This window comes from Tursiops truncatus, chromosome 5, assembly GCF_011762595.2.
Source record: "Tursiops truncatus isolate mTurTru1 chromosome 5, mTurTru1.mat.Y, whole genome shotgun sequence".
Classification (NCBI taxonomy): Eukaryota; Metazoa; Chordata; class Mammalia; order Artiodactyla; family Delphinidae; genus Tursiops; species Tursiops truncatus.
The window spans coordinates 77,723,313-77,749,334 of NC_047038.1; the positions used below are offsets into that span (position 1 = coordinate 77,723,313).

The 26,022-nt window shown below is 35.6% G+C and overlaps 2 long non-coding RNA genes across 2 annotated transcripts in view; both read right to left on the reverse strand.

Annotated features, from left to right (window-relative positions):
• LOC141278696 (uncharacterized) overlaps positions 1-8,143 on the reverse strand; it is a 25,769-nt gene extending 17,626 nt beyond the window's left edge. Inside the window, exon 1 of the long non-coding RNA XR_012331743.1 lies at positions 8,082-8,143. This is a non-coding gene — a long non-coding RNA (uncharacterized lncRNA). The remainder of the gene's footprint in view (positions 1-8,081) is intronic.
• On the reverse strand, positions 8,140-24,925 carry LOC141278695 (uncharacterized). The gene is made up of 3 exons (XR_012331741.1): positions 24,856-24,925; positions 8,232-8,338; positions 8,140-8,154 (listed from the first exon to the last, which is right to left on the reverse strand). It is a non-coding gene; the product is annotated as an uncharacterized lncRNA (long non-coding RNA).
• Positions 24,926-26,022: the final 1,097 nt, after the last annotated feature.

Genomic DNA, 26,022 nt, shown 5'->3' on the forward strand with positions numbered 1-26,022 from the left:
TAAGGAATTTGCAAATTCAAATTGGATAGCTAATAAAAGGAGTTCTCTTTAGGTGAGTAATATTTGGGTAATGTTCTGAAGGTGATGTTGATATCTGAGCAAAGTTATGCTGATGAGTGGGGGGGAATAGTATTCCAGGCAGCTGAAGCAGCAATTGGAAAGATCCTGAGATGACACATATACCTGTTCAAGGAAAAGTAGAGAAAACAGTGTGTGGAGTGAGTAGAAGGAAACAAGGCCAAAGTGCCTGTAAGGGATTATGTTGGGCCTTGTAGATTATTATCAACACTGTTTTTTACTGAGTGAGATAGGAAGGCATTGGAGAATTCTGTGAAGAGGAGTGACATGATATGATGAATCTTGAATAGGATTACTTTGCTGCCTTGACAGCAGAGTGTGCAGACAGGTTAGGGAAACTATTACAATTATCTGGATGAATGGAAATTGTGGTTTAAACAGGGCAGTAGCAGTAGAGATGTTGAAAAATGTTTAGACTCTGGACATATTTTGAATATGGAAATGACAGGACATGCTGACAGATTGAATGAAAGGCATGAGAAGACAAGCGGAATCCAGGGTGACACCAAGTTGTTTGACGTGAATAACTAGAAGGACAGAATTGTCACTGTTTGAGATGGAGACACAAATTAGCATAGTAAATGTGGACGGGAAGATTGGGAACTCTCTTTTGGACATGTTAATTTTGAGCTTCCTATCAAATATCCAAGTTGAAATATTATATAGCAAGGTATATATTTATTTCTGAATTTCAGGAGAGTAGATTGCTTTAGCAGTATATGAATTTAGGAGGCATAGACTGGATAAGATCATCAAGAGAGTAATTAGATTGAAAAACACAAGACATCCAAGGGGTGAATCTCAGAACATTTCCACATTAATGAAATGAGATCAGAGAAATGAGGAAGAACCAGCAAGAGGACTGATAAAGAGTGACCAGTGAGGAAAAGTTAAACCAGAGTTGTGTAATACCATCAAAGTTAAGTAAATAAATTATTTTATGGGTGGAAGAATAATAAATTTTGTTAAATGATGCCGAAAAGTTAAGTAAAATGTCAACTGAAATTTAGTTGTGGGATTGAGCAAAGTAGAGGTCATTGCTAACTTTGACAAAAAAACTCTTTGAAGTAGAAAGGTGAGGGCAAAAGCCTAATAAGAATAGGTTCATGAGATGATGGGAAGAGAGAAGGTGGAGACAATATGTCAAGGTAATTCTTTACCTCTGGAGGAGAGAAAGAGAGAACAGGGGAAGTGAGTACATAGGAAATTAGGGGCATGCACACACACACACACACACACACACACACACACACACACACACGAAGAGCTAACCAACAGCTGTGAACGGGGCACTACTGTGTCCCAGGCATTGTGCTTAATACTCGGGAAGCAGTGGTGAACAAAACATAAACAGGGGACTCACTTACCCTCATCTTTTTATCAGCATTTTATCCCAGAATATGGGAGTCTGTTTTCACTATCATAAATCCACCACCTTAATTTTAGATAATTGCTGTTACCTTTCCATATCTTTCTAAAGAAAGGCCATACCTCTTATACTATCCTTCTTAATTTAGACCCAGCTTTTCTCTATTACCACCTGAGAATTCTCAGATATAGGGAATGATCTGTGGCACCTTTGAATATTTATTTTATAAATTGCTTCCTATCAACTGATGCAGAATTGGCAGGCAACATTTTGTAACAAATTATACCCCTGGCTTTCTGGACCAGGTTGAGGGGTAAATTAGTCAAGAAAAGGGAGAAACCCTTACATGAAGTGCCACAAAATGTGCTGCTGAGGTTCCAAGAGTTTCCTCTAATCCAGATCCAGCCATGAGCTCACCTTTATCATGGATCTTCTTGAATTTCTGTGGGATTTGACTTATCTTTCTTTACAAAACAATTTTTTTTAAAAAGCTAACAAAACACAAGAAAAGTAAATTCCCTTGAACTAGCCCAAACTCAATTCTTTGAATCAAAGCAGCTAAAGCTAACAGTGCTATTGTATTTGATTTCTTCTCTTTACCCTTTATCTTTTTGCACACCTATTATTATGTTGTATCTATTACTTACCATTTTACTTCTGCTAAAATAATTATATCGATACACATCTTTTGATTCTGATCATTAGTCAACTTATTATAGAATCATAAATTGATAGTTTTTCACTCTTCAAAACCTAAAGACATTTGCATTTGAAGAAAGCATAAAAGATATATGTGACTGCAAGTTCAAGTCGGTAAAAAATTATTTATGGGCCATCACACTTTTGTAGCCTGACCTGTTGACCCTCAATGTTCATTAGAAATTCATCAGTACCAGACTATCCTCTCTTCTTTGCTTCTTCCTTTTTTTTTCTGATCGATTGGCTTTAGGCCAAGGAGAGATTTTTTTACAGAAAACCTTTTTGATTAGCTCTTCACTCTCCTGATAGTTTCAGAATAATTCATTTAAAATGAAAACTTCAGATCATAGCTTATTTTCTGAAAAATTTCATGGAAAACTGGGTCTATCCAACAGTGCTATTCTCCGAAGAAAAGTTCCAGCCCCCATCTCGGTTTTTGTGTGTGTGCGTGTGGAGGCCATAGGCAAAGATAATTTTTATTTTATTATATCTGAGACATTTTAAAAAAATCCTGACAACTTCAAAACTTGATTTCTTCATGTAATTAAAAAAATAGCAATTTTTTAAATGTTCAGTATGTGCTAGACATCAAGCTATTTCCATAAAATTGGTTATTTTATTTAATCTTTTGAACAACTACATTTGGCTGGTAATATTCTTGTGCTCATTTTATAGATAAGTGTAGGGCGCGGTCAGCTAACTGCTACGCGGCAGGAAGCTGAAATAAGCTGAGTCATCCTTCCTGTGGCCACTGCGCTTGCGCTAAGTATACTAATGAGGTTTTAAAGTAGCGACCTATCCGATGCTGGCTCACAAATCGCACCATCGGCGAAAGCCAATCACAGAGCGACACATGTTCTTAATCCCTATATAAGCAGACTGCTATAGGATTGCGGGGTCTTCCTTCCATCTTTCTTCAACCAAGCTGTGCTCCAATAAAGTGTGATACGAGAAGAATCTTGCGTGTGGCGGCTCGTTATTCTGCCGGTCAGAAACGGCTCGCCGCAAGTGGTGCCGAAACCCGGGAACTTCGCGCCCTGCATGGAGGACCGATTCAGAACTCGACACACGGAGTGAACCGTCGGATCAAGATCCGATCTGGGTGCCATCAAGACTGACGAGAATTGTTGAAGAAAACTTCGGAGAAGATGCTGAGCTTTGTATTAGTTGGAATTCCACAAAGGATTATTCAGATTGTGCAACTGAGTGCTGCCGGGCTGGAGCCCGTTGCCTTTGGAGATTGTGCCTCTTGGCTCTCTTCTGCCTTTTCCTCCTTTGGGGAGTGGGTGGGGGTAGGAATCTTTGGAGTCTGCTGTGTATTTGGGATTATGCTGTGTCTCTGGTTGGTCTGTCGTGTGCGCATCAGGGCACATCGAGATAGGGTCCTGCTCACTCAGGCACTTCTGGCTATTAATGAAGGAGATTCTCCCGCAGCCTGGCTCTCCGCCCTGAATAATTCGAAATGATTGCCCTTGCACAGAGAGGCCTTGTCGCCATTGCACCTCTATAGGGAATCAAGGCCTATTCCTGATTGCCCTTGCACAGAGAGGCCTTGTTGCCATTGCACCTCTATAGGGAGTCAGCCATTGTCCTGATTGCCCTTGCACAGAGAGGCCTTGTTGCCATTGCACCTCTATAGGGAATCAGCCATTATTCTGAGTCAGCCTTTGCACCCTGCAGCCCTTGTTGGCATTGCACGCAGGAAGGTGTCTCAGACATGCCAACGGAAAACTGCCCTCGAACGGTGAGCACATCATGAAGTGAACACTTGTACGGGCTACATTCTGCTTGGTGTTCTAATAAATAAAAAAGGGGGAGATGTAGGGCGCGGTCAGCTAACTGCTACGCGGCAGGAAGCTGAAATAAGCTGAGTCATCCTTCCTGTGGCCACTGCGCTTGCGCTAAGTATACTAATGAGGTTTTAAAGTAGCGACCTATCCGATGCTGGCTCACAAATCGCACCATCGGCGAAAGCCAATCACAGAGCGACACATGTTCTTAATCCCTATATAAGCAGACTGCTATAGGATTGCGGGGTCTTCCTTCCATCTTTCTTCAACCAAGCTGTGCTCCAATAAAGTGTGATACGAGAAGAATCTTGCGTGTGGCGGCTCGTTATTCTGCCGGTCAGAAACGGCTCGCCGCAAGTGGTGCCGAAACCCGGGAACTTCGCGCCCTGCATGGAGGACCGATTCAGAACTCGACACACGGAGTGAACCGTCGGATCAAGATCCGATCTGGGTGCCATCAAGACTGACGAGAATTGTTGAAGAAAACTTCGGAGAAGATGCTGAGCTTTGTATTAGTTGGAATTCCACAAAGGATTATTCAGATTGTGCAACTGAGTGCTGCCGGGCTGGAGCCCGTTGCCTTTGGAGATTGTGCCTCTTGGCTCTCTTCTGCCTTTTCCTCCTTTGGGGAGTGGGTGGGGGTAGGAATCTTTGGAGTCTGCTGTGTATTTGGGATTATGCTGTGTCTCTGGTTGGTCTGTCGTGTGCGCATCAGGGCACATCGAGATAGGGTCCTGCTCACTCAGGCACTTCTGGCTATTAATGAAGGAGATTCTCCCGCAGCCTGGCTCTCCGCCCTGAATAATTCGAAATGATTGCCCTTGCACAGAGAGGCCTTGTCGCCATTGCACCTCTATAGGGAATCAAGGCCTATTCCTGATTGCCCTTGCACAGAGAGGCCTTGTTGCCATTGCACCTCTATAGGGAGTCAGCCATTGTCCTGATTGCCCTTGCACAGAGAGGCCTTGTTGCCATTGCACCTCTATAGGGAATCAGCCATTATTCTGAGTCAGCCTTTGCACCCTGCAGCCCTTGTTGGCATTGCACGCAGGAAGGTGTCTCAGATATGCCAACAGAAAACTGCCCTCGTACGGGCTATGTTCTGCTTGGTGTTCTAATAAATAAAAAAGGGGGAGATGTAGGGCGCGGTCAGCTAACTGCTACGCGGCAGGAAGCTGAAATAAGCTGAGTCATCCTTCCTGTGGCCACTGCACTTGCGCTAAGTAGCGACCTATCCGATGCTGGCTCACAAATCGCACCATCGGCGAAAGCCAATCACAGAGCGACACATGTTCTTAATCCCTATATAAGCAGACTGCTATAGGATTGCGGGGTCTTCCTTCCATCTTTCTTCAACCAAGCTGTGCTCCAATAAAGTGTGATACGAGAAGAATCTTGCGTGTGGCGGCTCGTTATTCTGCCGGTCAGAAACGGCTCGCCGCAGATAAGAACACTGAAGATATACATGGTTAAGTGACTTATTCGAAGTCACAAACCCATAATTATTTTGATATTCTCCCTTTTTCATTGCTATGTTGTATTTCATTCCATTTTGTTGATGTACAAAAATGTCTTTATTCATTTACTTATTAATGGACTTTTGAGTTATTTCTAGTGTTTTTTTTTTTTTTAGCTGTGCTACATGGCATTAATTATTTCTAGTTTTTGTCCACTGATAATAAAACTGCTTTGAATATTTATGTACAAATATCTTTATTTTCAGTTTTAAATGACACATTTTACTATCTGTGGTTAATGAGCAGTTTCTTCTTCCAAATCTATAGGCCCTGAATTTAGGGACTTTGTCTGTTTTCATTCATTACTGCCAGTTGTTTTCTGGCTCATTTCTCTCTATTAATATTGTACTTTGCCAAATTCAGCCAATAACAGTGAACATACATTATTAACATTCTGTATTCCAACAATCTGTATTCCAACAATTATAACCCCAGGGTTATAAGTTTATTAGACATTATCTGAATCCCAAATTATCAAACACAAGTTTTGCTAAAAGTTATACTATCATAGGGCTTCCCTGGTGGCGCAGTGGTTGAGAGTCCACTTGCTGATGCAGGGGACACGGGTTCGTGCCCCGGTCCGGGAAGATCCCACATGCCGCGGAACGGCTGGGCCCGTGAGCCATGGCCGCTGAGCCTGCGTGTCCAGAGCCTGTGCTCTGCAATGGGAGAGGCCACAACAGTGAGAGGCCTGCGTACCACAAAAAAAAAAAGTTATACTATCATAGAATCTGAATCAGTATGATGGTATGGGTTCAAGTTTTCAGAGAAGAAGCTTAATAGCCCTCATTTGAAAAATAACTATAAATTATAAACACAAAATTGAATATTTGTAATGAGAAGATAAATCACAAATATAAAACATAACAAGTGCCAGAGGCAACACAAGTTAAATAAAAACATATTTCTCTGAAATATCTATAAATCTTTCTGCTTTTTTGACTGTATTATCTTTTATTGCATATTAATATTATATTAAATTTTGTAATATGTTTTTCTCTCAGAGAATAGAACTGTAAATCTGTCTTTCCTTTAGCATGGTAGAACTTTTTAAAAATTATTGACAATTTGGACACATAAGACTTCATGCATAGAAACACTACTGTTAGTAGTAATGGTGCATCTTTTTGCCCCATTAATACTAAAAGAATTCTCATAAATTCTACAACTCCTATACAAAAGAAAAAATGCATTGTGTGTTTATAGTTATATTCATCACATTATTTTCCATATTACAGAGAACTTTAGTTTTGACTAGGCTTCTGTAAAAAACCAGTCTTCCACTTATAATTTTACAATTTGATAATTGGAAAAAATATTCCATCTACTACTTTATAACTTTAAACATTCCAGTCTTGTGACTCCTCCACAACTCACCTTCTTCTGGTTCCAGGTGCTACAGGACATGTTCCTATTGCATAATTCCAAGTAAAGTGGCACAGAGGGTTGCAGAAATATTCTGGAAAGCATTTCTGCACTGGCATGGCTAACAGCAGTTTAGCTATAAATAGTGAGTCACATTCTTATAATTCATTAAGCTCAAACTAAATATATCTCCAACTCAATTATCCCTTAGATAAATGGAAGAAATGATTGTGGCAACTCTAAATCCACTCAATATGAAGAAAAATGTGATGGGGAGGAAGTTATAGTAAAAAGAGACAGTGGTCTTTACAGAATGAGATTACAGTACCTGATGTTTGCACATTTTGTAAATATGTTTACTTGTAAAATAAATGTGAGCACATTACTAAGTTCCGTCCTAGGGCTATTAAGTGGACTGTATAAGTGGGGGGACCTGAGGCCTAAGTTTTATTTGACTTCTTTTTTTTTTTGCAGTATGGGGGCCTCACTGTCGTGGCCTCTCCCATTGCGGAGCACAGGCTCCAGACGCACAGGCTCAGTGGCCATGGCTCATGGGCCTAGCCGCTCCGTGGCATGTGGGATCTTCCCGGACTGGGACACGAGCCCGCGTCCCCTGTATCGGCAGGCGGACTCTCAACCACTGCGCCACCAGGGAAGCCCCTTGACTTCTTTTTTTAAAATTTTTATTGGAGTGTAGTTGATTTACAATGGTGTGTTAGTTTCAGGCGTACAGTAAAGTGATTCAGTTATACATATACATATATCCACTTTTTTATTCTTTTCCCATATAGGCCATTATAAAGTATTGAGTAGAGTTCCCTGTGCTATACAGCGGGTTCTTATTAGTTACCTATTTTATATATAGTAGTGTGTATATGTTAATCCCAATCTCCCAGTTTATCCTTCCCTCTCTTATCCCCTGGTAACCATAAGTTAGCTTTCTACATCTGTGACTCTACTTCTGTTTTGTAAATAAGTTCTTAGTGGATCTGTCCCTGATCTCCATCTTTTTAGCCTTTGATAGCATTTACCTTATTACCTGCCTCTGAACACCTAATCAGATACCACATATTTTAGACTTTTATTTATGTTGGAATCTCACATGTATGAACTGAAATCTCGAACAGTCAGGATAGGCTAGGTTATGATGTGGAATTCGACACCTCCAAAATTTCACAATCATCCTAACATGGCAAAGAGAACTCTATAGTTTATCACACTGGAAATTAAAAGTTACAGCTTAGAAATAACAATGACGCTTACCTCCCTTACCTCAATAGCTAGTACTGGAAACACCCAAACTCAGGACCCTGAGCAAGTTCAGTCTTCCATATGTCTAGAAATAATGGAAATCAGGAAATTAGTGAGAGGCACAAAAGACTCCCCATAGTATAATAGACATGTCAAACTTACCATGTCAAAAGCTGCTCTCCTAGGCTACTCCCAGCACCTCTTGCTACCTGTGCTATTGCTTCAACATAACGTGTTGTCTACCATATTTTATTACTGAAGTATAGCACCTGTAAGAAATAACAATGGAAACATTTCCAATTTTTACTTTATTAACTGCATTATTATCTATGAAACGTGTTGCTACTTACGATAGAGCAAAAATCAATAGTAATCTTAACTAAAATATTATGTGAAAGCAAATATATTGAAGAAAGGCATGTAGAATTTTGTTTTGTTTTTATTTTTTCCATGCTGGTTACATGACACATTATTTCCCTCATCAGAGAACTGGTTAACAATAGATATGAGACTTCCCCGGTATCTTGACACCCCATTCAGTGCCTCTTCTCTTTAGATGCTTTTATCCTAATTTTTGCCTAGAAAGGTAACTAAATAAGCAATAGTAATTCAGCAAAAATTCCCTCTTTTAGCTTGTAACGCATAATTTTTTAAATTGAAATAATCTTGTGTTTTGTATCTATTAAAATAATTTACATCTTTCTGATAACTTTTACTTTTCTCATTCATTTATTCTAATAGGACACTCTTATTTTTGTTAGTTAATTTATTTAGACCTTACAATATGTCCTGATCTGGAAATACAAAAAGTATAAAGCACAGCTCCTGCCATCAACTTCACAAGTAGAATTTAGACAAGGAGTTAACAAAATAGAGAAGAAAAAGAACGGCATTAAAGGCAGGGAAAATTAATGTATAATACCATGGTAGTTTGAAACTATATTATTAGATAACTATTGCCAGTATACTGCATTTCAGTAAAATTGGAATTTGGGGTGTGTATACTTTGTCATGGAGATGGATCACACAGCAGGATGAGGGGACTGGTGAAAGATAAAATAGAAGAGGTGAGCAGTGGCCAGACCATGAATGAGACTTTGGCTACAGAGAAGTAATCACCATTTTCCTGTATATGATGGGAGCATTGAAAGGAATACCACTATTGGATTGTCTCTCTCTTGTTCTATTATAGTGCTTTTATTCTGTTTTTTATACTCAATGAATGTCTAGACCATTTTGATAATTTTTGTACAAATACTACCTTCCTGTAATGATCATTCTTTGCTTTCTTCTGTCAAAGCCTATGATTCAAAGTCTTTTTTAAAATCATTTTTCTTGAAATGTTTTCCTGCAGTATAACATTTCAATAAGCATTTTCCCTTTATAATTATTTTACATTAACCTGCTTTTGCTTTAATTTTTTACAATCTGTGATTCAGCAAGCAATAATTTTGCACTTTGTTCTTAGAATGGATTATTATGGTAGTAATGTAGGAACTACTATATTAATAATTTATAGACATTACATAAAAATAGAACCTTAATAAATATATATACTGCAGAAGTTAGGTTAAAAATCTTAGAAGAGAAAGTTGTGGTAACCATGTTAACGTTCATTACATTCAAATGGAGTGACTACTATGTGCAACATGGATAGCTAGTCTCTGTATTTCAGGAAAAAATATAAGTAAGAGAGTCTCTAATTTCAAGGTATATTCAGAAACACATCTTTTTTTATGAAATCAGTTGGATAATTTTAAGGTGGTGTATCCTTATTTATAGCAACTATTTTTATTTATCATAGTTACCATTCTATTTTTATGGTTTCTTATTATAAAAACATGGAGGCTTATTGTAAAGCTATAATAAACACACTTTCACTTAGCTGTGCTAATGTTAGGCTCACTATAGTTGCTATAAGAACTGAACATTTGCCAAAGTTAATAGTGTCTCTGTTCTCTTTGTCTATTTGCACAGAAAAAAGTCAACTTTTGTATGACAATGTATTATCTCATTTCTAGTACACATGATCCCAGGACTTTTCTGATTTCTGAAAGGTACCCAGTTTGTGAAAGAACAAACACCCTACATACCAGCAAGGATGTTCTTTTAAGGACTCATTAAAGTGTCTCCTTGAGAGGTGTACAATTCCCTGCTTCTTTGTGTTGTAATTTCTCCACATCATCTGATGTATCAGTCTGGTGCTTTTTTCAGGTATATGCATTTTATAGTAAAGTTTCATAGTACATAAGTGATTCCAGACTGATCACTAGCACTCTTCATAAGCTACTCTGTGAGCTGAATATCCTGTTAAACTCTATGACATCAGATTATCTCCACACCAAGCATAATTTTAGCCTATGTGGGTGTCATAAAGTGCATGAAGTTCCTTAAAGAAACTTGTTATCTAGCAATTGTAGCACCAACACTTTAATTTGGTATAACTCCAAGACTTTGACTTTTCCTGTACTGACCAATGCCTCCTCTTAAGTCTCCTAATTGTTAGACTTCCCCAATCCATAGTGGATCCATAGATAACCATCCCATGCTCAACACTATGGAGTTAATCAATACGTGTATTTTAACTGATATGATATTTATAAATAAACATCCAAGCAATTACAACTTATCCTGAGATATGTGGGAGAAGAAAAAAGCCTCAAGAATTTTTGAAGCCAAGTTTTCTAAAATATCAGGCTATTTCTTTTTCAAGTAGGGCTAAGCAGATAGTAGTAAAGAGTGAAATTGTTGAAGTTTCTATCTTGAGTTCTATATTCTTATATTTTCTCATTAGAATTTTATATAGGACACAAACACAAAATCACCCAATTAAGCAGAAAACAAAGATGTAACATTTGTAGGACATAACTTTTCACATAACAATTTTAGTTATCAAATGAACACTTGTGTAATGCCTTCTATGTATCATGCAGCATTCTAAATGCTTACATGTATAAACTCATTAATCCTCATTAAACTATGGCTGAATTACTATGCACTTTAGAGCTTTCATGTGAAGTAGCTACACATGTTTCGAAAGTACTTGTTAGTAGTGACGGAGGGATTGTGGACAAAATGGGGCTTCTCACGATCAGTGGGCAATTGATAGTGATCCAATTGCAAGAGGCAAGTGCAGAGAATATTTAATGATCATTCTGTCTTCCAGGACTAGAAACTCATTGTTCTTGGAGAAGTCTTGTGGGATAAAATGACTTCCTTACTGGGCAGTAAATGAAAGAATACATGCTTTAAAAATCATTATCTTATATAGACGGTTTTCTGGATCACAATGTATTTTTCATATATATTATTTCATTTGATGTGAGGACATTGTGAGATAACAATTTCTACTGTTTACTGATTGATAAGCCAGACAGTGTGTCCATTACCTCAATTCACTTCACTGAATCTTCACAACTTCCGATCACACCCAAGTAATAGAAGGGGAAACTGAGGCTCAGGTATTAAGTACTAGCAAATCACTGTACCATGATAAGTGTAGATAACTATGTTTTGATTGAATTGATAGATATGCTCACAGAAACAAAGTAAGTATGGTGTTAGAGAAGGGCTGATAACCAACTTTTGCCTAAATTATGTTTTAACCACATCATTATTGTTATTATTTAATCATTATTTTCATAGCCCCTGCTTTAGAGATGAGGAAACAAATGAGAGTTATGCCTCTTCCACAACTCCATTGATTGTGACTGGAATTCAAGCTAATTATAGAGGCAATGTAATAGAGCAAAATGATATGCCATAAAGAAATAGGTTCCCCAAAAATGAACAAAACCCTGTTAGAATTAGTAAACAAATTTAGCAAATTTGCAATATACCAAATCAACACTCAAAAATCAGTTGTGTTTCTGCATGCTAACAGTGAGCGATCTGAAATGAAATTAAGAAACAATTTTGTTTACAGTAGCATCAAAAAGAATAAAATACTTAGGAATAAACTTAACGAAAGTGACAAAAGACCTGTATGGTGAAAACTAAAAATGCTGCTGAAATAAGTTAAAGAAGAAAAAAATAAATGGAAAGTTATCCTGTGTTCATTGACTGGAAAAATTATTATTGTTAAGATGGCAATGATACCTAAAAGCAATCTACAGATTCAACACAATACGTATAAAAATCCCAATTATTTATTTTTTTGCAGAAATAGAAAAAAAAAATCCTAAAGTTCACATGGAATCTCAAAAAAACTTGGATAGACAAAACAACCTGAAAAGAACAAAATTGGAGTTCTCACACTTCCTGATTTCAAACATACTACAAAGGCTACAGTAATCAAAATAGTGTGGTACTGACATAAAGACAGACATAGACAGATGGAATAGTGAGCCCAGAAACTTTCTCACACATGATTAAGTAATTTCTACAAGGGTGCCGAAACCATTCAATGGGGAAAAGACAGTATTTTCAACAATTGGTTTAGGGAAAACAGAATATCCATATGCAACTGAATGAACTTGGATCTGTACCTCATATAGTATACAAAAATTAACTCAAAATTTACCAAAGACCTAAGAGCTAAAACACAAACTTTATGAAAGAAAAACAAAAAGGAATAGATTTATGATATTGAATTTGCAATGATTGCTTGAATATAACACTAAAAGCACTGGCAACAACAACAAAAATATAGATTGGATTACATCAAAATTAAAAGCTTTTGTGTATCAAAGGTCACTATCAAAAGAGTGAAAAGGTAACCTAGAATGAGAAAAAATATTTGCAAATCACATATCTGATAAGGGGTTAATATCCAGAACACATAAAGAACTACAATTCAACACAGAAAACAGGCAATCTAATTCAGAAATGGGCAAAGGACTTGAATAGACATTTCTCCAAAGAAGACATACAATTAGCTAATAAGTACATGAAAAGATGCTTAACATCACTAATCATTAGGGAAATGCAAATCAAAATAAAAATGAGATTCCACCTCAAACATTAGGAAGGCTATTATTAAAAAAATAAAACTGGAAAAAATAAGTTTCAGTGAGGATGTGAAGAAATTGGAGTTTTTGAACACTTCTAGTGGGAATGTAAAATAGAGGAGGCTCTGTGGAAAACAGTATGGCATTTCCATAACAAATTAATGATAGAATATGGTCCAGGAATTCCACTTCTAGGTATATACCCAAAATAATTGAAAGCAGGGAGTCAAACAGTTATTTGTCAACCAATGTTCATAGCAACATTATTTACAATAGCCAAAAGGTGGAAATAACCCAAGTATCTATCAACAGATGAAAGGATAAACATAGTGGTGTGTGTGTGTATATATATATATATATACTTTGAAATGTTATTCAGCCTTAAAAAGGAAGGAAATTCTTACACATGCTGCAACTTGGATGAATCTTGAAGACATTATACTAAGTGAAATAGGCCAGTCAACAAAGGACAAGTACCATATGATTCCACTTATGTGAGGTCCATAGAGTAGTCAAATTCATAGAAACAGAAAGTATAATGGTTGCTGTCAAGGGCTGAGGGGAGGGGAAAATGAGGAATTATTGTTTAAAGGTACAAAGTTTTAATTTGGAAAGATGAAAAAAACGTTCTAGAAATGAATGGTAGTGATGTTTGCACAACAAGGGGACTGTACATAATGCTATGAAGCTGAACACTTAAAAATGGTTACAGTGGTAAATTTTTTTATGTGTAATTTACCAAAACGTTTAAAAGTTTTTTAGAAAACAAATAACATTAGAGAACGAGAAACATAAATTCCCAATTGACTTTTTAATTTAAAAGCTGTAACTTTGAGCAGTTGGTCAAAATCTTTTCATTTTTTGTTCCATTGAAAAAGAAAGTGTAGATAATCCATATTCTCTAAGGTTGTCGGGAGGCTTTATCACAATAATGTATGTAAAATACTTTGTACAGTGCCTGACACAAGGCAGGTGTGCAAAAATATCTTCAATGTTCATCATACAACTGTGTACTAAGCATCAGTGTTTGGATGGGTGATTATTTGGAAAAAAAGCTCCATTTAAGGATTTAAATAATAAGTAGGTATTAATCACACAAGCATCTTGTAATGATTAAACTATTAAACTAGCATTTATAATAGAGCAATGCCTTGAGATACAAAATAAGCCCTGATTTAATGACATATCTATCTAGTTCCTTTTTTTTATGGCTTAAACTGTTTCTTACACTTGTGTTACATCATAGCATCTAGGAAATCAGCTCTAAAGTTCATCCCACACACCGAGGTTATCACATCTAACCTACTTTTAACCACAAACCCACTGTTCACAGAAATCATCTCCTACTTTTCCTATTCCATACCTCAATCTTTGTTACGATATCTCAAGTGCCCTGGCACAACTTTGCATTTTCTACATGTTTGTAATTGTTTTTCTGAAACCCTTGGGACCAGATAATTTCTGAAATTCAGAATTTTTTGAATTTTAGAAAGGTAATGTGTTTAATATTCTGTGTATTTAATAACACCCCCAGTGAGGTTTGGGGCAGCACTCTGTAAGCAAAAATATGAATATTTCTAGTGTCATACAAATGAATATTTACATTAAGTGGTATAAGTAAAGTCAGTAAAAACCTCACATCAATTCATGTCAGGTTTGTGCTTAGTCTGGATGTAACTGGGCTGGACACATATGCAACTAACTCTAGAAGAAGACCCCTGTCCCCCAAATATTCACTCACTTATAGGATGAAAAATGCAGGTGGGGCAGGGAACATCTAGGTGACTGTGAAGCTATGGAAATTTAAGAGGTCAAGGAAGTGGCCTCCCTAGAAAGGGGGAGAGGAGGCTCTGGAATTAGCTATTTGTTTTGTTGACTCAACTCAGATTTGCTGAAACAGCTCTTTGATAAGCTAACAAAAAGAAGATAGAAAATGAGATTTCAGGGATATCCAGATTTGTTTTTATTCAGATGCCAACTTATGGAAATTTTTTGGGCTTCAAAGCAAAGTTTGGGATTTTGGAATAGTGGATAAGTGGTAACTATACAGTGGACCAGTATATTAAACCTGCTTTTTTTTCTACTTCATAAAAATTCAACAACTAAAGTCTCTCTCTCTCTTTCTCTCTGTCTCTTTCTCTCTTAGAATACAGAATTCTGGGATTCACTGAGATAGAATCTTTAAAACTGTATATCTCGACTCTTTTTTATCTTTGTCCCCTTCTCCTACTAGCCTTTTTAGACTTTTTTTCCCTAATTGCCTACCGCCATGATATTTAATACCAAAGATATACTATATATCTGTTGATGTACTGTTGTGACTTTTTGGAGGACCGTGCATCATTATAATATCTAACATTTGTGTCCCCTCAAGGACCAGTTTTTGTCCCTTTGGGGGCTACTACTTTATCCACATTGGAAATGCATGCCCAAGTTAGAGAGTACAAATTTTTACCAATGTGACAAGGTGAAGGCAAACCCACTTGGTGTCCTTTAATATGTTTTTGTAACAACTTTAATCAGGTTAACTATGTTTTGTATTAGATCTCTCTTTAAAGAATCTGTAAAAAAATCAAATGTTTTTTAGTACTCAATATAAATTGAAAGATGTGGGTATGATGAATGGTCATGAACATACATTTTTAAAGTAATGAGTACACAGTTCTGTTGAAAGAAAACTGTACAAGAAATTAATGCAAAGACCTTTTGGGGGGGATATTAAGTGCTTTAGAAGTTTTATTTCTTTTAGGTTTTATGTATTGAAATCTTTACCTAACTAATATTTTGAAAAGTCTGATGTCAAAATGAGAAAGACTGGATAGATTTGTCTACAGAAAGCTTCTAGATTATAAGGTAAAAATGAGTCAGAAATTAAAGACACAAAATCTGGAACCAAGATGTTGCCAGAAGCCGAAATGTGAAAAAAATTGCTGAACTTGAAATTAGATATGATTCAAGGTGTGACTTGGCCAGCTTGCTATTTTTTATCTTCTCCAATCTCTCTTCCTCTTATTTATAAAACTGGAATTATGATTATTCCAAAGTGTATTTATGGGACTGAAATGAGGTAGCCTGCGCTAAATTGTTCTATAAATCATAACGTGTAAAGATATAAACATTCATTGAATTATATCAAGAATTAATTATAGAACTATGTCCAGTGTAATTTGAAATTAAGAACAAATTCTGGAGGCTAAAGTGACATTCATGACCCCTCTCCATCTTGTCTCTGCCAAACGCTCCTGCTTTAATAGTTTATGCTTCTAAAATTTTGTGTTTGAGTTTAGTTAACATTATGGTTATCCATTTTAAGAGTTACCTGGAAAATGTGTAAACTCCTGTATTTTTATTAATAGAATTTTTCTGATTGAAGACATTTTAGGAGAATTGAGGCTATCTTAAAGATTAAAGTCTTTGAGACTATCTCTTCCTGAGTTTGTACTCTTTAATAGCATCAACTTTTAGAGAGAGAACTTGTCAACATATGTATCATTTTCTGGATTCAGCCAAATGTCTAATGCAACTTTTCTCATAGAGGATCTTTAGACACTTCTTCTATTATTCTAAAGTCTTAAATTAATTTTTAAAAATCCTTGATTTACAGCAGAGTGGTGTGTGGGAACTGCACTTTCTTTCTTTTGAACTATTATAACATTCCCCTATTATATTACTTTTCTCAGTGTATCATAATGGTTTGTTTACTTTCCTGTCTCTCTCATTAGACAGAAAGCTGCTAAGAAAACATCATTTTCTATCCAGCCTGCAGCACAGTGCTTGTTAATACACTCAGTATTCCTTGAATTAAATTGAATAACACTTTGTACCTTTTTGGCCGACATCTTACATGGCATTTTGTTTTAGTGATATGTACATGTATTTATTCCACTAGTGTATTGCAAATTCCTTGAAGTATGGAGCTATAACTTTATTCCCTTATCGGCATGAAGTGAATAAATATTTGGGAGGTGGATTGCTGAATGGTGCCAGAGGCAATCGGCATGGTACCATTGTTTCTTTCTGCACAGTATTTAGTTTTATTATGATCAGGTTTCCTAATAGCTCAGACCTAATAGCCACCAGAAATTCTAAGCCAAATGAAGGAAAAAAGGGGAAAAATTAGGTAAGAAAAGAAACAAATGGGCTAAAGCTTTTGGAGAGCAATAGATTCTAAGATATATAAGCCTGTGGTGTGGAGGGCTAAGGAGACATTTATTCTGAACACATTTTCATATAATTATAGTTAACAAGACAGAAGCCATCAATTGCAACATCCGTCTATCTAACAGCAGAAAGAAAGTAAAAAGTGTGTGTAACAAGGCACAGAAATCCATCCAAGTGTCAGTATGACAAAGAATAGTCTGAGGGTGGACACATAGCACTCTAATCAGATTATAGAGGCAAAGATGGAATGTCATTAATTGCGTTTTGAAAAAAAATCATATCTGGGTTTTGGTTCAGTATGTAAGTAGCTTGGAAGTCACCACTCTATCCTAACAGCAAGTAGAGATCTTAACAGACTGAAAAATCAACAATTCTTCTTGGATCCGTAAGCAATGGAGAGACACATGGCAAATCGCTTCACCGAAGATTGGAGAGTCAGACAAGCCAATAAATGGAGGCACAGATTAACAAAACAGAGGCTCAAGAGTAGACACTGCCATGGGAAAGAGTGCCTGGATAGGAAAACTTTAACTGTAAGTGATGAATTGCCAGAGGTTCAGTGTAGACAATTCTGAAAGTCAAAAACTCCAGTGAGACCCAATCACAGGGGCTCCCCCATAATTCTGTCAACTTTACCTCTAGGAGCTCAACCAGATTCTCCAAGTAAATATTAGAGAAAATTCTCCTCTTGCTTCTCTCAGGGAATGGGCAAAAGGAAATATTTTGAAATATACAAGAGAACTCTGTTTTTAACAGGCCTGCTCTCAAGAAAAACTAGTTAACCAGAGCCTAACGAGCTCGGGGATTATCAGAGCCTAACTGACCTAGGGGAATGGAAATACCCAACTCCAGTTAGTTCTAGCCTTCCTAGTGGAAGAAGGGAAATACCCAACTCTAGCCCCCTCTAGCTATCCTGTACCACTGGAGGGATTAGAAAAACCTGACAGAGTTGTGAAGTTCACAGTCTAGAGGCATAAGCTCACTAAGAGTGACACCTACTCATAGAACTATAGAACACTTCCCCTCCTCCTACACCTTGCTACTCATTATTAAAGGCCAATTTCATGCAGTTCCTTTCACCCAGCACATCATGTCTGGCTATCAAGAAAAAAAAATTCAAAGCTTACTAAAAGACAAAAAACCACAAAGCAAGCAAAGAATCAGACATGGCAGAATGCTAGAATTATCAGACCAGAAACTTAGAACTACTATGATTAATATGCTAAAATTTCTAATGAATAAAATGGACAGCATGCAAGAACTAATAGGTAGTGTAAGTAGATAGATGGAAATCCTAAGAAAGAACCAAACAGAAATGCTAGAGGTCAAAAACAGTATAACAGAAATGAAGAATGCCTTTGATGGGTGTATTAGCCAGTATTCTCGAAAGCATAACCAATAGGATATGTAGATGATAGGTAGATAGATGGAGAGATAGATAGATAGGTATAAGGGGAGATTTATTATAGAAACTGGCTCATGTGGTCATGGAGGCTGCAAAATCACACAATCTGCCTTCTGCAAGCTGAGAACCAAAAAGGCCATTGATATATTTTAGTTCAAGTCCATAGGCCTGACAACCAGGGGAACTGAACTGGAGAGCCATTGGTTTAAGTCCTGGAGTCTGAAGGCCCAAGAACCAGAAGCACTGATGTCCAAGGGCAGGAAAATATAGACTTCCTAGCTCAAGAAGAGAGAGTAAGAATTCGTCCTTCCTCCCCCTTCCCTGCCCTTTTCTTTGTTCTATTCAGGCCCTGACCATATTGTATGATTCCAGCCCACATTAGTGAGGACAAATCTTCCTTACTCAATCAGTCTACTGATTCAAATGCTAATCTATTACAGAAATGTTCTCACAAACACACTCAAAAAAAATGTTTTACCAGCTATTTGGACATCCTGTAGCCCAGTCAAGTTAATACATAAAACCATCACAATGGGGTTACTAGTAGACTAAATACTGGTGAGAAAAGAGCCTCTAAACTTGAGGCTATATCAAAGGAAACTTTAAAAACTGTAAAACAAAGAGAACAAAGACAAACAAATAACAACAAAAACCGAAATAGAAAATCCGAGGACTGTGGGACAACTACAGCAGGTATAACATACAAGCAATGGGAATACCAGATGGAAAAGAAAAGAAGGAACAGAAGAAATGTTTGAAAAAATAGTGACTGAAAATTTCTCCAAATGTCAAACAACAAACCACAGATCCAGGAAGCTTAGAGAACACCAAGCATAATAAATGCCTAAAACACTACCCCATCCATGTCATTTTCAAACTATAGAAAGTCAAAGATCAAGAAAAAAATTCTGAAGGAAACCACAGGGAAAAAATAACTTACCTACAGAGGAGCAAAGATAAGAATTACATCCAGCTTCTCCTCAGAAACCATGCAAGCAAGAAGATAGGAGAATGAAATATTTAAAGTGTTAAGAGAAAAAACAAAAAAAAGCCAACCTAGAATTCTGTACCCTGTGAAATAATTTCTCCTGTGAAGAGAAAAAAGGAATTATTCAGATAAAAAAATTGAGGGAATTGGTTGTCAGTGGACCATTCTATGAGGCCAGCATTTCCCTAATACCAAAACTAGAAAAGACATTATAAAAAATGAAAATGATGGAGCAATATCTTTCATAAACATAGATACGAAAATCCTCAACAGAGTATCAACAAGTCAAGTACAATTATGTATAAAAAGAATTATACATTATGGCCAAGTGATATTTATCTCAGGTATGCAAGGGTGTTTCAACATTCAAAAATCAATTAATGTAATTCATCATGTTAACAAACTAAAAAGAATATTACTTAGCACTAAAAGGAAGTGACCTATCAAGTGATAAAAAGAGATGAAGGAAACTGAAATGCTTATTTCTAAATGAAAGAAGCCGATCTGAAAAGGCTAAATACTGTATGACTCAAACTATGTGACATTCTAGAAAATACAAATTTATGGAGACAGTAAAAAGATCAGTCAGTGGTTGCCAGGGATTTGGGAGAGGTGGGGAAAGGCTTTGTAGGTTGAAGCACAGGGAATTTTTAGAGCTGTAAAAATGCTCTGTATGATAGTATGATGATGGATACATGTCATTATACAACTGCCTAAACCTGTACGTAGAATGTACAACACCAAATATGAACTCTAATGTAAACTATGGGCTTTGGGTGATTATGTTGTCAATGTAAGTTCATCAGTTGTAACAAATGTACCACTCTGATGGGGAATGTTGATAATAGGAGAAGTTAGGTATGTGTAGGGTCAGGATATATATAGGAAATGTCTGTAGCTTCTTAATTTTTTTCTGAATCTAAAACTGCTCTAAAAACATAAAGTCTTTAGAATTAAAAAAACAAGACCACAGTTTTAGTCTATTTTTTTCTATCTTGATATACATATTTAAGGTCATAGATACATATAGCCATGATAATTTTGAAATATACAGATAGCTTATTACATGTTCTATTAATAAATCTACAGTATTTTAGATCATCAGTTTTGGGGTTTTATTTAGAAATCTTTTACCCTCTGGTAAGTTGTAAGTGGTGTGCCCTCTGTTCTCACATTCACTAACTCACTGAACCCAGTGTTCAAAAAGAAGCCTATGCATTCATTACTGAGCTACATAATTAGCCTTGCATTTTTCTCTAACATATTTTTCTCCTCCTTTAGAATGATTTTAAACTGGTCACCCTGCCATTACTTGATGTAAACTGAAGAAGGGTTAGATATTTGTCTAAGAAAAAAATTGGACCTGAATTTTTAAATTAGCTATCTAGCTTTCAGTGCTATTCTGCAAATAGTGGCATATTAGTGACTGGGGTATGAGCTTGCTTTCTTCACTATTTGGGTTAAGGTGAGGATTAATCTTTTAAACCTGTGTCACATCTGTGAGATAAAGTGAGTAGCCTTCTGGGGGTTCTCCTAGCACAAGAATTATATAAATATAGTAGAAATGGGGGTAGTGAAACTGTCTAATAAGAGCTAAAGATATTGATGATTAAATATCATCAGGACATAGGTTTTACATTCATATTAGTAGATTTATATTAGTAGTATCAATGTATAGCAAACTGAAAAACTGATTTCAGTTTTAAAATAAAAAAGAGAATGGAGACTCAACAGCTCACAACGTAGATAACTAATTATTCAGTGAAAAAGCAATGCAAACTTTTTTCAGCAAGGTCACAAGAAAAGGTAGTTAATGGTTAGGAGCAGCTAGTATACTTAAAGAAAATAAGGCCATGTGATTTGAGTCAAATTTATATAATTTTTATTTTGCTGTTAGACTTTTCTTTAACAAACCATAGAATCAAGGGCTTATTGAATCACACATTTGGTCAGAACTGTAAAAGGCATCTACCATCAGGTTTACTATCTTTGGAGCCTTTTGCTTTATTTTTTCCTCTCTATTCCCTTTTGCAACCAGGACTTTTATTTTACATGTATTGAGTTGCTTTGCTATTTTGTATTGGGTATCACTTTTAAACTCAGATTAACAATTATCACTTTGGGCTTCATTTTTCTTTCTCCTTGTCTTGCTTAAGAAAGAATCCTTTTTAATAAATGTCTGACCTTAAACCTGCCATTTGATTCTGAACATAGATATCTTTGTAAGTGTGGCTGAAAACATTGCCCTATTGTGATTATTGCAATAAACTCTGCACATTAATGTGCTTTGTAAAGCATAGAAGCTATGTATTATTGTATTATTATTACTGAATTTAGGTGCAGCAATTTTTCATGTTTCATGTCCATTTCTTTCCACATGGCCAATTTAGAATTTAGGACTAGACTGGCTACCCTCCAGGACATCATTAGTGGTGACCTTGTCACTTAATGTTAACTATATACCTCATTCATAGCATGGTTGAAAATGGCTGAAAGCCAGGGCGAGTGAAGCATTGCAAACCAGAGCTGAGAGAGGCAGGTGCAGCCCTTATTTCCCATGTCTATTAAAATAATGCTCAGCTCTCCAGCTTACTGGATCTATTTCATTATTTTTGCTAGATACAAAACTGTCCTCCAAATTCTTTCTTTCTCAGAAATTTTCTGGCCCAGAAATACCAAATTTTTTACTTTACATAAAATTTTAGAGATCAATTAATTTTGACATAATTAGAAAGTTCTGCTTCAATAACACAAATTAGATTTTTTCACCATTTAAGAAAAAAGAAAAGGGATAAAGAAATGAATTAATATTAATCAGTAAGTTAGAATATCTTTAAAATCACTCATCAAATTGGTGCATTTAATCCTGTAATCCAAGTATTATTGAATCAAATTTTTCTGTAATTATCATTTTACTTTATTTATTTACTTTAATTATAGGTACATGTGTTTTCTCTTGTGCTTATCCATATTTCCATTTTGTACCTACCACTGTCAAAATGTAAATGTTTTTATCATATCTCATTTAATGTATTTAAAAGAGGAATATCATATCAAGAAAATCACTGATATTCTGTTTATTCCAGTAGTTATTATTAAAGCCAGAAATAAATGGAAATATCATTTTTTACCCATGTACTATATATATCAATAAATTGAATCATTCTCAGATCATTAGAAAAAAATTAATTATTAAGGGCTTTTTAAAGGCAAAATACAAGAAACTCCAACACTTCTAACAAGTTAGTCTCCAGTGTTAATTAGTAGGAGACCTAAAGTTTATAACAATTTTTTCAAATGCCTGGGAAAGAGAATTTTTGAGACAGCAGCTGAATTCCAATTTAAATTGCACTTAACTGAGAAGTTATATAAAATACATAAATGTTTTGGCCTCTAGAGAGTACCACATTTTCTTCATGTAATTTCAACAATTTCAAACTGATATCTCATAAAGAGTTTCTAAGTAACATACATAAAGAACATCATTAAAACACCAATATAATATATGAACATAAAAATTGACCTACATTAAATGAGATGATTGGAAAAAAAAAAAAAAACAAACATTGTGAGAAAGATATTCTAGGAAGAAATAGAGAGATAAGAACAATTAATATTCATTCTTTCCAAATGGCTTCTTTACTCATTCCAGTTGGGTAGGATGCTATTAAATAAATATCTCATAAAATTTTCTTGTTGCTGGGTACAAACTAGCCTTACATCCAAATTTTTTTGCTACACAGTGGTTTTTGGTTTGTTTTGTTATTGCCAATTTCAAAGTTTATATGGAATACGGAAACAAAAAATATCACCTACATGTCTGACTCAAACTGATAGTGAAAATATTATACACATATGCATATACATACACATATATTTTCATGTGTAGTGTGGGCACACACGTGTACATGTGTGTATGTTTAAAACAAGGATTAATCAATTCTATGAAACTTACAATGAGTGATGGTTTTTACTGAACATATAGAATTCTCTTTAGTTCTTTAGAAAACTAAAGGTTGAGAACTATTAGAACTGACTCTGGATTCAGCCAGTAAACAGGTTTTGTTTGAGCAAAATTAATTATATAAAATGAAGTTGGCCACCATTGGCACCACACCTTATTATGTTACCTTTTTTTTTTTGGACACTAAAACTACCTGTCTGTCCCCTGAAGATATTTGATTTATGACTTCTGTTTTAAGCCTTAAAATAAAACAGAAGCAAAATCATTTCTAAAAGTTTGCAGAAAGTAACTTTTTCAGGAGTACAATGAAATATACAAATATTCTGTGTTAAGTAGCTAATTTTTTTAAATAAAATTGTGAGCGGAGGATCCAGAGCTGAATTATAGCTTATGACATTACAATTATATAATACCTACTCTGTGAAGACCATGCATATCAATAATAAACCACATTTCATGGTGTAGTTTTCAGTCAGTCATTCAAAGCATGATGGTAACTATACCCAGAAAAATCAGAGGTTAACAGATATGTACAGAGTTGTGGCATGTTTAATTCTTATCTTAACCAGGTGAAAATATGTATATGTGTATACATAAGCCTGGAAATGGAAAAATACAGAGATAATATGGAGAAAAATACAGAAAAAATAAAGAATATCAACAATTTATAAATATCAAAAATTACTATTATTGTATGAAATATATTTTATTCTCACTAGTAGTCAAAGAAATATACATTTTAAAAGTTTCCTTTATTTTGGCTTGTAGGATTAGCAACATTTAATGTCTTTCATTACAAAATATATGTGAGACTGTGACTTAGTAGATAGTTTTACGTAGTACTGACAGGGATGCAAAGTGTTATAATCTTTCTAATGGCAGTTTTGTCACATGCCTAAAAACGTGATATGTATATACATATGTCTTTAGACCTAGAGTTTCACTTCTGAGAATTTAACTTAAGAATTAGGTATCAAGATGTGCAAGAAGGTTCACCACAATGTTATGTAAAGGGTCTCCAGTTGTCTTTTAAAAAGGCATAAATTGTATATTCAAGAGCATTGAAATAATGATTTCCAGTCACTCAGATAACACATTGTACTGAACACTTACTGTATTCTCAGTACTTTTCTAAGAACTAGGGTTCTAATGTTTGGAAGAAAGTTATTAAAGTAGGTGGTATGCTTATTTTCTCTCCTTATTAAGAAAGGGATGCACCTGGGGAAGAAAGAAATAAGTGGCCTGATCTCATGAATATGTTGCCAGAAAGATTCCCTAACAAATAGACTAATAGTATTTGCAGTGAATAGAATACTTACATGGAATAATTTTAGCAGGATGTCCTCAGATAGGATCACTCATGGTAAACCCAGAATCTATAAATTTTTCAGGCACTGATCCCTAGAAAATGTCACGTTAGCTATTAGAATACTTTGGTGTATAAAGTGATGTCATAAACAAGGTTCTCTCTGTGAGAAGTAAGCCATGTACTTCGCTTAGAAAACTCGTTGCTCTGGGTTAGAGGAAGTGTGTCTCAGGTGGAAAAGAAGGACGAGAGTCACCATCAAAGTCTCACAACTGTCTTTGATTTGTCCATGACAGCTGATTTCTTGTACCCTTTATGTGAGGTGTTATCTTTGATTTATAATATCTGATTTAAAAATCTGTTCCTTTGTGCTAGCTCAGTGGTGAGCTTCTATTTCACTCTGTCACTGGAGGGACTTCTCCGTAAGAGTTGACTTCTGAGTAGTGACATGAATTTTGAGAAAGAGGCCATGGAAAGCATACGATGGAAGAGTCATGTGAAATTTTTGGGAAAGAATAAACAGAAGTAAAGCTAACTCAAAAGTCTGGTGCAGTGGTGTCTAACTTTTGGGGTAAGCTCTCCTTTCACTCTTAGAAATCATTGAGGAATCAAAGAACTTGTGTTTTTTGGGTTGTATCTACCATTTTTTGCCATATTAGAAATTAAAACTGAGAATTTAAAAATATATTAAATGTTGTATTTAAAGTCAATAAACATACATGTTAACATAATGTTTTTTAAAATTAATTTTTATTGGAGTATAGTTGCTTTACAACGTTGTGTTAGTTCCTACTGTACAGCAAAGTGAATCAGCTATACGTATACATATAGCCCCTCTTTTTTGGATTTCTTTCCCATTTAGGTTTCCACAGAACACTGAGTAGAGTTCCCTGAGCTATACAGTAGGTTCTCATTAGTTATCTCTTTTATACATAGTATCAATAGTGTATATATGTCATAATTCATAAAACAGAAATAGAGACACAGATGTAAATAATGTTTTAATTGAAGTATATCTTCCAAAACAAAATAAGCATGGAGAAAAATGTCAGTGTAGTATATATTTTTTCAAAATTCTTTAATATCTGCCTTAATACACGTGTCTAGGTTCTTATATCTGCTTTTGCCTTTAACCTGTGGGATATCATAGTTTATGTAGACTCTTGAAAATTCCACTGTG